This window comes from Thermobia domestica, chromosome 17, assembly GCF_964235325.1.
Source record: "Thermobia domestica chromosome 17, izTheDome1.hap1.1, whole genome shotgun sequence".
Classification (NCBI taxonomy): Eukaryota; Metazoa; Arthropoda; class Insecta; order Zygentoma; family Lepismatidae; genus Thermobia; species Thermobia domestica.
Genome location: NC_137470.1, coordinates 21,112,704 through 21,125,419, shown reverse-complemented (window position 1 = coordinate 21,125,419; position 12,716 = coordinate 21,112,704). Strand labels below are relative to the sequence as shown.

General features: G+C 35.0%; 1 long non-coding RNA gene across 1 annotated transcript in view; it reads left to right on the top strand.

The window, feature by feature from the left end:
* The first annotated feature begins 791 nt into the window (after positions 1–791).
* The window catches only part of LOC145674330 (uncharacterized), a 68,876-nt gene continuing 56,951 nt past the window's right edge, over positions 792–12,716 (top strand). Inside the window, exon 1 of the long non-coding RNA XR_014128895.1 lies at positions 792–852. This is a non-coding gene — a long non-coding RNA (uncharacterized LOC145674330). The remainder of the gene's footprint in view (positions 853–12,716) is intronic.

The window sequence follows — 12,716 nt, the reverse complement described above, 5'->3', positions numbered from 1 at the left end:
CTAGTAGTAGTAGTAGTATTAGTATTAAGTTTATCCTCCCTTAGGGTACTCCAGAAAATATAATAACAAATCAAAGAAAATAACTAATAATATTGCATATTTAACTTGTTTTTAAATAGCGTCGTTAACATGCTTTAACTGGTTCTACCCCACACGTTTTCCCTCTGTAAGAACGAAACTGTATATGTGCATACCCGTTTCATGTTTGTTATGAGATCCCTAGCACGCTAGGGTAGTATTTATATTACAATGCTATTCATTTTGAACCATTAAAATTGCTTTCAAATAATTTTTAGAAACGAATAAAGATTCTTGATTACTCCTTAACAATGTAATTGTTTCCGACTCAAAGTGACGGTGGAAAATAAACACCGTGGTCACCTCTTCAAATCACAGAAGTTTCCGAGAACTTCTTAATAGAACCACTTTAAAAGACATGAAAAACAATAACAAAATATCAACGTAACGTTTCAATACAAGAGTAGAAGGAAACAAAATAACAGTGGTATCAACTAGGATTATTTTGTTGTGTTAAAGCCAATATTAGTCTAGTGTTGGAGCATTTTATTCTTTTCACCTGATAAGATTCAATAATTTTGCAGGTCAATCGATATATTTATTGATTTCAATACCCAGAATTTAGAAGGAAACTGCCGGACGAACCGATGTAGTGTTAAGAGTAAGGCATTATGTTGACAATTAGTCATGTCTGGAAGTGTTAGGCGTTTCCTGTTGACAGTTGCGACATATTTATCCTGGTACGTGGCAAAATATCCGTCGTGAAGGGTGAAGTACAGCCCACACTCCTGTTAGTTATGAAGTAGCGATTCACTGTGATTTGAGCCCTGAATGGTAAGTATATTTGCATTCAATTTTCAGTACATGTGTTAGCAACATTTATACATTTCGTACTTGCATTCAATGAATTTTGCATAAGGTGTCCTTAATTAGAAGGTATTGATGAAACTTTTAAATTTAACTGGTAACAACGTTTTGCAGGTTCCAGCGATATATCTTATCCACATAATTCATAAAGTAAAGAGCAGCAAGTTTTAAAAATTGGTTAATCTAAACAATGATAGACCTAAGGCTTAACGATATATATATATATATATATATATATATATATATATATATATATATATATATATATATATATATATATATATATATATATTATATGTAATCATATAAAATGGTGCAAATTGCATCGCAATGTTCCCTTGTTATATCCGAAAATATGTAACAAATTATATAATGGCTATTTTAGAATGAGAGCTCAAAATCCAACCTATTTCTTTTCTATTTATCTCTTATAACATAAAATAACGGTCATGTTTATGCCATGCAAGTCGTCATTTTTAATGCATCTAATCCTGCCCGGAAAGGTAAATATGTCAGATGCATAAGGATTGGCGTTGATTTATGAATGCATCAGGTGGATTCATATTGCGTCTTTTATGACTGAAATTTAACTCTAGAATAGTATTTTAAAATATGAAAGAGGAAAAGTTTCAATAACTTGTTTCACAATAAAGCAGGTGGGTGTCCATGCTGTTTCTCTTTTTAATCTTTTTTATTTTGTAGTTTTCTAGCAGAAAGGCAAAATGTGGTAGCACTTATATAACACAAACCCTTACTCCTGTCCCCATTTTGTATTTAGAAGTAAGGAAAATAATAATTGTTCAATTTTATTAACTAAGACTGAACGTGTCGAGTCAGAAAAAAGCGACCATTACTAACACACCCAAATTTACCTTCTATACAATAGTTAGGTGTACACAAAAATGCAATTTCTAAATCAGAGGGATTCTAAGGTTACCGTTACCGTATTCACAAGAAATTAGCGAAAAAATGTATAAAGTACCATTTTGTCGTGCAAGTTAATGGATATATAAGATTTTGTTTATTTGGTGATAGTTTTTGTTGCTTTAAACCTAGAAACCTCACGTCTAACGATTATGCCGTGTAGGTTAAAGGGAACGAATTATTCATGACGAAAAATATTTATGATATCATTGGTGGAATGGGGATGTGAAAGGTAACCATAAAACGCTAAAAAAAAAACTTACTGACATGACACTTACATACCCTGAAATCCAACCGAGGACGACTAGTGCCGGAATCATCTTGCTTCCCAAAATGAACAGAGTAAAGCAAATTATTAATATTTAGTTACTATTTTCATCGGAGGTTTGGATTTAATTTGCATCGAGTTTTGGCAGGGCCGGATTAAGTGAGGGGCTTAGGGAGGTTATAGTCGTGAGCCTCCAGGTGGATAGGGGCCTCCAATCTGATCAAAATCTCAACTGACTATCTAAAAAGAATCATGACGATACAATCAACATCATAAAATAAAATATGACCAAAATTTTAAACATATTCCCGTAACTTTTCTTCTGTACTTTGACAGAAATGTATTAAGTGAAGTCCGCAGGGAGTCACATATTTTTTTCTAGCGGAAGGTTAAGAGGGATGGGTAATTTATAAGAGTAAATAATTATTAAAATTAGTGGCTAAAGTATAATTGGGGAGGAAGATAGAGAAACTTGAGAAAACGCACGAACCGCAAACACTACACAACTCACATGCTCTAGCGTTGAACTAGAGACACGTCGCGACAGGGTGGACACTGTATTCTTGAACAATGATATTATGCACCTATTATATGGATTGAAACATATTTTTATTGAAAAGTTCCGTAGGGGGTACGGTGTTTAAGTGCTAAAGTAGTCAATGAGATCTCTGGTTCGATCTCAGCTCTTGCAAAGTAGGTTTTGCGGTGGACAAATGAAAAGCACTCTGTCCGTAGATGTTCTCGAAGATCCACCCTATCCTCACACTTTTTTGATTCTTTCTTTTTTTTTTTCATTGATATCATTGTCAAGTCTCGTATTATAATTAAGTTAGAGTTGAGTGTATACTTGAACTGTGGGAGTGTTACATTTGCATTCGTAAATTGAATCTTTAAGGTAATCGGAATATTTAGTCGTTAAGAATAATTTGAATATATTTAGGACCTAACACAGGTTTCTAAATGCTAGAGAGAGACGAGTAGCTTTTGTATAAATTGTCTGTTATTCTACTTTTTCTTTTTGCTGAAAACAAAACTAAAGAGTTTGTACAGTGTGCATCAAGTACCCCGAGTGTTTTTTTTTGTTGCTAATTCTTACTTCAGCTGTGCAACTGGTTTAATTCGATCATGTCAAATCATTAATTTTAATTTTTAAAACATAAATTATGTTTATGAAATATTCAAAACAAAAGCATTTAAAGCGCTCTCACATACTTCAGTACTTACTGTATAAATAAAATAAAGTATACGCGTAGAAAGGAGTCGATATGAGCCAACAAATTTTGTGCGCAGATACTGTATATATATATATTCGCCAGATGCAATCACGCACGTAACTACTTTTGTTTTTTTGTGCTCGAGGAGGGATTGTGCGCGTCAGAAGGTACCCACATTTCAGGTTGCTTCTGAGTGTGTCTTCTATGTATGCAACCTACGATAGATATTTATATGCGGGCTTACATGAAGGGATAGTATAAATACCCGAGCAGTGGAATGATTTTTAGGTTAATTCCTTTGTGGATATTGTTCTTCCTCTGTCTTTATCCAGGATCTAAATTTCTCATTCAACGGCGCATGTTTACAGCTCATATCTTATAAATAGTTGGCACATCAGAGCCCTCCCCATGCTTTTCTTTACGGTCAGGTGTAAATATAAACTCATTAAAAAGCAAAAAAAAAAAAGTCTACAAACAATTACGTTATACTCTTTAGTATGATTTACTTTATTAATTTATTTTTCTTTTCCTTGTTAATACTATTTAGTCTTAAAGAAAGCGTGTTTTTAAAACGTTTTTATTTATTTTGGACAAATAAACTACAACAGTTTAACCAATATCATATTATTTTTCCTCCTGCCGTTCAATACGTTTTTCCAAGCCTTGACGCTAGAAATCTTCCTCTCTTGACTCAAAGAATCCGTAAACGAACTCTTGAATTCCATGTCACTGTTGAAGGACATACGGCGTAAAGCTTTCGAAAGCGATTGAAAATTACGAAAATCTGAGGATGTCTATCAGCAGAAAATAAAGAACGGATAACACTTTGCATTCAAGTTTTCGAATGTGGCTCTGGTCATATTGTTCATGTGAGGCCTGGCTTTGTGGTGTTGCAGAAATATGCCATTTTTTTTTATTATTCGGTCTCTGTTTTTAATTTATTTTAGCTCTACATTGAGTGTTTGGTTGTGCTCAGGTAGTTCGTAATGAATTACGCATCTCTAGTCTCGCTATACACTCAACCTAGTATTTCGAGGATTAAGGTCCGGATTTGCCGTAACGTATCACTTGATATATTCTAAGTAACCGATAATTGTAATTTAGTATAGAAGAATAAACAGAAATGACCTAAAAACATATTCAAATATGAATACGGAAGGCCGTTTCTGATAGTACTTCAATAAGATTTATCTCCACTCACCCTTTGTCTTGGTTAATATGTGCATCATTATTGCATTTCATCTCTATATGGAAAAGTTTGAGCAAACAAAATTCATTATTGACCGTGTAAGAACAAATTAAATTTAAAAGTATTAGTTTGCAGTAGAGTGGATTTGCACTGGAGACCTTGGGATCCCTAGACCATAACCTATAACACATCGACTATTTTTCCTCTCCCAGTGAAGTCTCCTAACTTGATAATTGCCTTCCTGAAATCAAGGCCAAAGAGAAAGAAAGAACGAAGAAATGTTTAAATGAAAAAAAGAAGTAAATATAGACATATTTCACTTTCCGAATGAAGGTTAAAGTAGCTAAGTCTCGGTTAGGACAACTTTTGGAAACTAATAACCGAGCAGTAGTCAGTTAAATCATACTTTCCTCTTGTAACCTTTTTCTCTGACGCTAGTGACCGAGAAAATTGACAAAAAGAATCAGTATCTTACTCTGTTACTTTAGCCAAGAAATTGAGGCTTTAAGTTTATAGATTGTTTTAATTCTCGATCAGAAGATATTTTGTCATCCATTCGGTTAAATTAAAAAAGTAACTTTTGCTAAGTAGTGCTATGATAAAATTTTCTGTACAGATTGTGTTACATTGAATCAACACATCTACTTTGATATTGAGGAAGTTTTTGTAGTCATATATTGTATATACAAGGGAGTCTTTAGCAAAGTACACTGCTGCACAGAGAAAAATCCGTTCTCGGGACAGCGATATATTGTACAAATATGCGGTATCCTCTTGCTTACTATAGGAATCAGTACGGAGCATACGTTATCCGTATGCTACATAGACACTGCCCTTAGGAGTTACATCATGCCGTTGCAGGATGTCTGACATCTAACAGTTTTCCGTATATCACATGCATGTACTTATATTACCTTCATCAACTATATGTTATATACGTCCATTTGTATGTGAGATCCTGACCGCCTACATTGTTTCATACGGAAAGTACGTATAGATGGAACACTTATGCAGAAAGTATTATAAAACACGCATTTTCAGTAATACGTCTGCTGTACGTTAAGTCCAAAAACTACAGGAATTACGCATGTAACCTATCATTTTAAGTACGCCACCTACAGTTTTTTTTCTCATTGTGTTCAGAAAAACATGGAAAGCCTTTCAGAGACTAAGTCCAAAAATGAAGCCAAGATTCATCTCAATTCTCGTACACATGTAGAGTAATTGCATTGTCCTTCCTATCTTATAGATGTATTGGCTGGAAAAAGTACTTGTGCCGACGGTAGCTAAGCTTAGTTATTCGCTGAGTCTTCGAACAGAAAATTGAAGATCGAGGGTTGGAAACTCGGTCTCTGATGTTTTTCATTTCTTTTTTTAACCATGAAAATATGATGAAATAATTAAAATGTAATATTCCTTACACATGTAAATTGCAAATATAAGGTTTTTATGTTAACATATTTCTGAATTGCTATATTGCATTTTTTGTCTTTATCGTTATCCTTTTAGTTCCAAAACAAATACTTGTAAGACTTCTCGGCTTACAGTCTGTGGAATAATCACTAAGCCGATTGTGAAACTAGAATAAACACAAATAATCATGTAATTAGAAGTTTATACGCCAAAGTAATTTTATGAGGTTCGGGTCTAGATGTTTCTTATGTTTTCATTTGATGCCGTAACTTAGAGGGAAAGTGTGATGAGAGAAGATATACAAATAATGATCGGAAACAATCGATATTAATTTCGAATCCATAATTTGTGGTGTTGCTGAGATGGACAGTGACACTTGTGATGTACTTCATATCCAAAATCAGCCTTACAATTTGTGGAAGGGTGAGAGGGGGTTACATACATAAAATATAAATAAAAATGAAAGCGACTACGTTTGCAACTTAATTATTTTGGAAACACTTAACCGGTTGCGACCAAATTTTCAACAAAGATGAGGTTCGGGCATGGTATGGTTTGTATCATTTCATTTTGATGCTGCAGCTGGAAGGGAAAGGGTGAGGAATACATCTTGAATGATCGAAGATGACCGATATTAGTATTGAATACTTAGTTGTCTGATTCGCTGAGATAAACAGAGACAATTTAAATGCCGTTTAAATCCAATTTATTTTAGTCATGCAACTTGGGGTATATATATATATATATATATATATATATATATATATATAGTGAATGATACTAGTGTCGAATTCACAGTTTTTGGGGTCCCTAAGTTGATTGGTGACAGTTTTGGTGCCCTTTGTGTCCAAAACGAAACGTCTTCTCCCCGTGCGAAGAACGGATATTATGCAAGGATTACATAAAGTACATTTACTGAATGAAGGTAGCTTCAGTTTCATTACTATCGCGAATATAGATATGCATTGCTTACTGAAAACAAAGAGATGTGTTTCCCACTTTGTGAAGAATTTCCGTATCAATTTCGTAAATAATCATCTGATATGAAGTTTTAAAATAATAATGTGCTAATAATAATGGGAAGAAATTTACACAAGTAAAAATAAACAGATGTCTACTGTGGCGTAGAGTGTGAATCAGTAGTATGGGACAACATTAAGAATATAAGCTGATCATTCGACATTCACTCAGTAATATACATCTGTTCTATTTTCGAAAAGAACGACTGCCAGAAAAAAAATCCCAGGTCTATTTTATTCAGATTCTCAAATTTCACTCATTCTCTCTCGAAGAGATATAGAGGGAACTGAACAACTCAATAAAATTAAGTGAGGCACAAATATTATTAAACAGTTCTTATAGAATGAAAACATTACTTGCCTGGGGTGGTCATGTTTTAACAAAGGAACAATAAAAGCCACTTTTTCGTTAGTTGTGAATATTGTATAATTACGAGCCAGGCAGTACCGTTTTGCAATAGCTTTATGAGGCCAGAGTGACAATAATAGGGGAAACATATTCCTCACCAAACTTGTCCTTTTGCTACTGTAAACGCAATTATCATCATTAATAAAATAAAATATAAATATAGTAAGGTTAGAGACGTAGATATGGAGAGAGATAGAAAAATCAGATGGAAAGAGAAAATAAGAAATAAAGAAATTTCCAGAAGAATGAATGAAGAAGGAACAATAGTGAAGTTGATAGTAAAAAGGAAAGGATATAGGTTACGACACTGTCCAAGGTTGAATTGCTTTATAAATGATAATTTGGAATGATTAATCTCTGGAAGGAAAAGGATGAGAAGAAGAAGGTGGCAACTCCTGGACGATATTCTATTTATGCATTTTATTGATATTTTTAAAGGAAATATACATACGGATATAATAAAGAATTATCCCAATTTACAAATTTTGGTTGAATAGATATAAGAAACGTACTGGAAATGGTAAACTTTATTATTATTATTATTATTATTATTATTATTATTATTATTATTATTAGTAGTAGTAGTAGTAGTAGTAGTAGTAGTAGTAGTAGTAGTAGTAGTAGTATCACTAAAAGAAGAAGAAGTGTTCCACTGTTAACAATTCCACAATTGGTAGGAGAAAATAATGTTTACTTTTGACCAGTCATACTTTCGACAGTTACTAAGGATGTGGCTTAAGTATTCATCAATTGCTTGTTAAACGCGTTACATTCTCAGATAGTACAAATCAAGGTTAATACATCTGAGTCATTTTCTAGACAGTTTTTGGTATTTCTGTTTCTATAGCGCGTGGAATCAAGAACGTCGTCTCAACCCTATGGCTAACAGAAATTTAATATTTTCCCGCCATTATACATCGAAAGTATCAATATTGCAAATGATAACATTTTCTTTACTTAACTAAGTGGGAATCGACCTCAGGACCCTCTTCTCTCCTATACATTTTGAAACGTCTTCGTTTGTTATGATCTCTGTCTATTTTATCTGCACTATCTTCCCCCAACACCACATCCCGAAGCTCTCTGAATAATTATCCTTTATCTTCTGTAATGTCCAAGTCTCAACCATGAAGTCCTATTCTCTCGATGTAGCACTTGAATAATTTCTTTCTAAGTCCAATATTAATGCTGCTGGTTAAGAGTGACTTATTCTTGTTGAATACTTCTTTGGCTATGACAATTCTTGTCCTGGTCTCTTTGATGTAGTACGCGTCTTTCATCAGAATCTTTCCCAGATATTTGAAATGATCGATCTCTTAAGTTATATTTGTTGTACTGTGACCCGTAAGGGTGCATTTTCACGGGATATTTTCTTGACTTTCGATTTTTCGATGTTGATTCCCATTCCATATACAGTAGGTTCCCGTTGTCAACTATATTGTCAATCATCTCCTGTAGTTTTTTTTTTTTTTGGTTTCAGATATAATTAGCATATCATTTGCATGCCTGATGTTGTTAATAATCTCACTTCTAATCTGGAAATCTCCAATTCCCATTAATGCTTCCTTCATTTAACATTCACTGTAAATATTGAATAATTGGGGCGACATGTTACATACTTGTCTTAACAGCTCTTCCTATAGCCACACTATTAATTTCTCCTTCATTCAAACGCAACTTGACTCGTTGGGCTATATAAAGTCTTAAATGAGTCGTCGGTCTCTCAAGTTGACCCTATTTTCTTTACGTGTTTGCAGAAGTTGTAGAAGTCCAATTAAGCCTTTCGAAGGCTTTTTTTTTTGCCAATCTGTGAAACACAAACACAACTCTTCCTTTACGCCAATAATTCATTCAGAGATAATTCTCATCAAACCAATGGTATCTCTCGTGCCTTTCCCTTTCCGGAATCCAAATTGATCTTCCTCCAACATCTTTTCTATCTTGCGTTCCAAGCGTCTGTTCAGTATGTGCGCAATTATTTTTCCAGTGTAGGAAATAAGGCTAATGGTTCTGTGCTCGCTGCACTTCTTAGCATACTTTTTCTTGGGCAATGCAATCACTGTAACATCAAGAAAATACTTTGGCAGGTCTCCAATCAGGTAGATTTGGCTAATAAGTGAAGTCATTATATGCATTCCATTGTCTCCTAATCCCTTGAGTAAATCTGCTGGTATTTTGTCGTCTCCAGTGGCCTTCCTCCTTCGCATGTATTTAATTGCTGGTACTACTTTACTTTTCAACATAATGGGTCATTTTTCTTCATCACCAACCCCTTCGTCTGCTTTGATCGCAATGTCTTTGGGGCGGTTGGGTCATAAAAATCTTTTATGTATTCATCCCACACTCTATGGATTTCTTGATGGTCAGTGACTACATGACATTGTTGATCTTCAATCCCAAACGTCTGTATATATTTGCTAGCTTTGCCTCCTATTTCTTGTGATTTCTGATACATCAGATCATATCTGCCGCACAATTGAAATTCCACTATTTCTTCACATATCTGTTCAATGTATTTCTCTCTGACTTTATCTGTTCCTCTTCTCAATTCATTATGCAGCCTTACATTCTTTGATATCCGTGGCCTTTGCTCTTCTGCGTTTCTCCATATTCTTAATCATCGCTTCAGATATTCATGGTTTTCTTGGTAATCTTTACGTCTTGCCGGTGCTATTGTAGGGAGTGTCAAGTAGAATTTAACTTTTCCCCCACTATTTTCTATATTATCTGCCATATTGCCAATTACGTAAGATTTTTCTTCAATCTCTTCTTTCACATCACTGTCCATACTTCTTAGTTGCTCTTAGTTAAATTTTCGATTTCCCCCATTTTTCTTGACTGTCTTAATCAGGTTTAAACTTCCCCCACTAGGACTTTGTGATCCAAATCGATATCCGCTCCTGGTAGTTTCTTCATGTCTCGTGCACTATTTCTGAAACGCTGCTTTAAAAGAATGTAATCGATTCGGTAGCGTTTCTTATTTCCTGGATTTTTCATGTGTACACCTTGATTTTTCCTTTCTTAAACCAAGTTTTCGTCACCACCATATCATGTTGCCTACAGAAGTCGATAAGCATTTGGTTCTGTTCGTTTGTTCTATCTAGCCCAAATGGTCCAACTACCTTATTTGCGGCTCTTTCTCCTACTACGCTGTTAAAGTCTCCAATTGCTATTTCGTTGACCTTACGTCTTCCCTCCTGGTGCAATATGTCGCTAATCCCATCATACATTACTTATAAATCATTGCCATCATGGTCGGTTATTGGCTTATATAGGCTCATATACTTGTATTGTCACACTGCTTTTGCACTTAAGCGGGAAAGGTGTGATGCCACTCAGAGATAATTGCACCAAATTTGGTATAGCAGAAGTTAATGAGAATGAAAAGGAATGTGTAGAAGCATTCGCTTCGCAGGCGTCCGGAATCGGAAATAATGGAGCCTATACTTACGGAGAAATATGGCCTGTCAATCAGATATTGATAGGACAGATTGTTTGCTCAATGTAGCGGCCAATGCAAAGAAGTTAAATAAAGTAGACTGAAAACAGAAAAGACGGGCTGAGCAGAAAATGTTCCAATGTCCGCTCTTAGTCCCACCAGGCTAATGTCTGGATACTAAATCTATCAACTGCCCTTGTCATAACCCGCCTTATCTCTTGTCCATTGGGTATGCCTCACTAGTTAACCTAATGAAATTATATTAAGAGAATTAGTAAAATATAAAGAAAATATATACACAGAAATAAATCGATGTCGAGAATGAAGCTCGAATCTGCGACTTGAATTACTGAACTGGTCAATGGGACGTTTAGGCTTACCCAAACATCAAGGTGCTAATTGATTTGTGGTAAGCATACATACACAGGTTTGGAACAACAGACTTTTGCTCAGTTCATGATGTCAGACTTTCAGCCCGTGCTGTGGAACTATTCCATTATAAACAAAACAGTTCAGAGAACAGTATCGGTGTTTGAGTGGATAGATGTGTACAAGGCCTGAACATGCGACACCTGGCTACATCAACTGCAGTAGGAGATAGAGACGGGATCATAGAGCTTTAGAACTTCAATAACCGTGAGTCAATCGTATATAGTACACGTGTTTTGAATACTGAGGATCTGTGTAAGTCCATGGGCAGTTGTAAGTGTAAGTGATATCTAGAGAAAATAGAGCAGCTAAGAGACTGAATTGTCCGAATAATTAGGAGAAATTACTAAAGCCATGAGTTTCGGCATGTATATTGACTAATATTAAGAAAATAATTTGTTAAAATAACAATAATTTCCAAACTAGGAACTAACATGGCGGCCTAAAAGAGCGATTTTATATTTCAAAAATATGCCCAGTTGTAAACTTTGGAGCTGCACGATTAAAAGATCCGTTGTCATTTTATACAGTGCGTTCGCTGGCAACCAGGAACGCCAATTGTTCACCGTAATTTTCCGAAAATTCCGTAATATTTGAGAAAATTCTTCAATTGTGTACATTTTTACGTCGACTATAGTGAAAGAGTATGGAGAATTACTGGCGTTTCTAGTTGCCAGTGAATGCACCGTAAAGTGATCAATAAATATTTAACAGTATAGAGAAACGAAACTCAGCACGAATGTGTCACATGCAGAGTAAGGTATGAGAAAAATATATGGAAAAATGTATGTTCAAAACGTGGCCATTTTGAATTAAATGTGGCAGAGAACTATGTGTATATGAAAAGTATGCGTGAGAAATGAATGCTTCCACACGTTTTTTTATTATTATTATTTTCATTACCTGCTTCTACACCAAATTTGGTGTAATTATCTTTGAGTGGCAACACACCTTTCACTTGTTAGTTTTACAATCATCAAGCGGTCACTGCAGAATTCCACATTGGTAGCAATTCTTGCTTCATTGCTATAGCGACACCACTCTCGGCCTTAACGCGACCCGAATAGAATAATGTGAAACTTCCCGATACTGTCTCACCTTTTCCTGCTCATTTCACTTCACTTAAGCTCACTATTTTCACTTTACATTTGTCTATTTTCACTTTTAAATTTTCAATTTTACTCACACGTTCCATGTTCCTCTGCTGAAATCAAAGTTATTATTTTTATTTTCTCCCCTGATGATTCTTTCTGGCGTAGTCCCCACTCGAACATCCGAACGGAAGACTACTTTACGTCCGGAGTGTTTTACCTCAGGAAGAACCATCATATTTGTTTATTCCCCTTCTTCGTTTCTCCTAGAATAAAGATAATGTGGAAGTATTCCCATTTCCTTTCCACATCTCCATGCAGTTCACCACCTTGTTTTCATCCACCTTTTAGGACAGTTTCCTCTCCTAAAGGCTAGAGCCCGCCCTGACCTTCGAAAATGCCGTTGACACTTGGTAGAGCGTAATTCGTTATACCC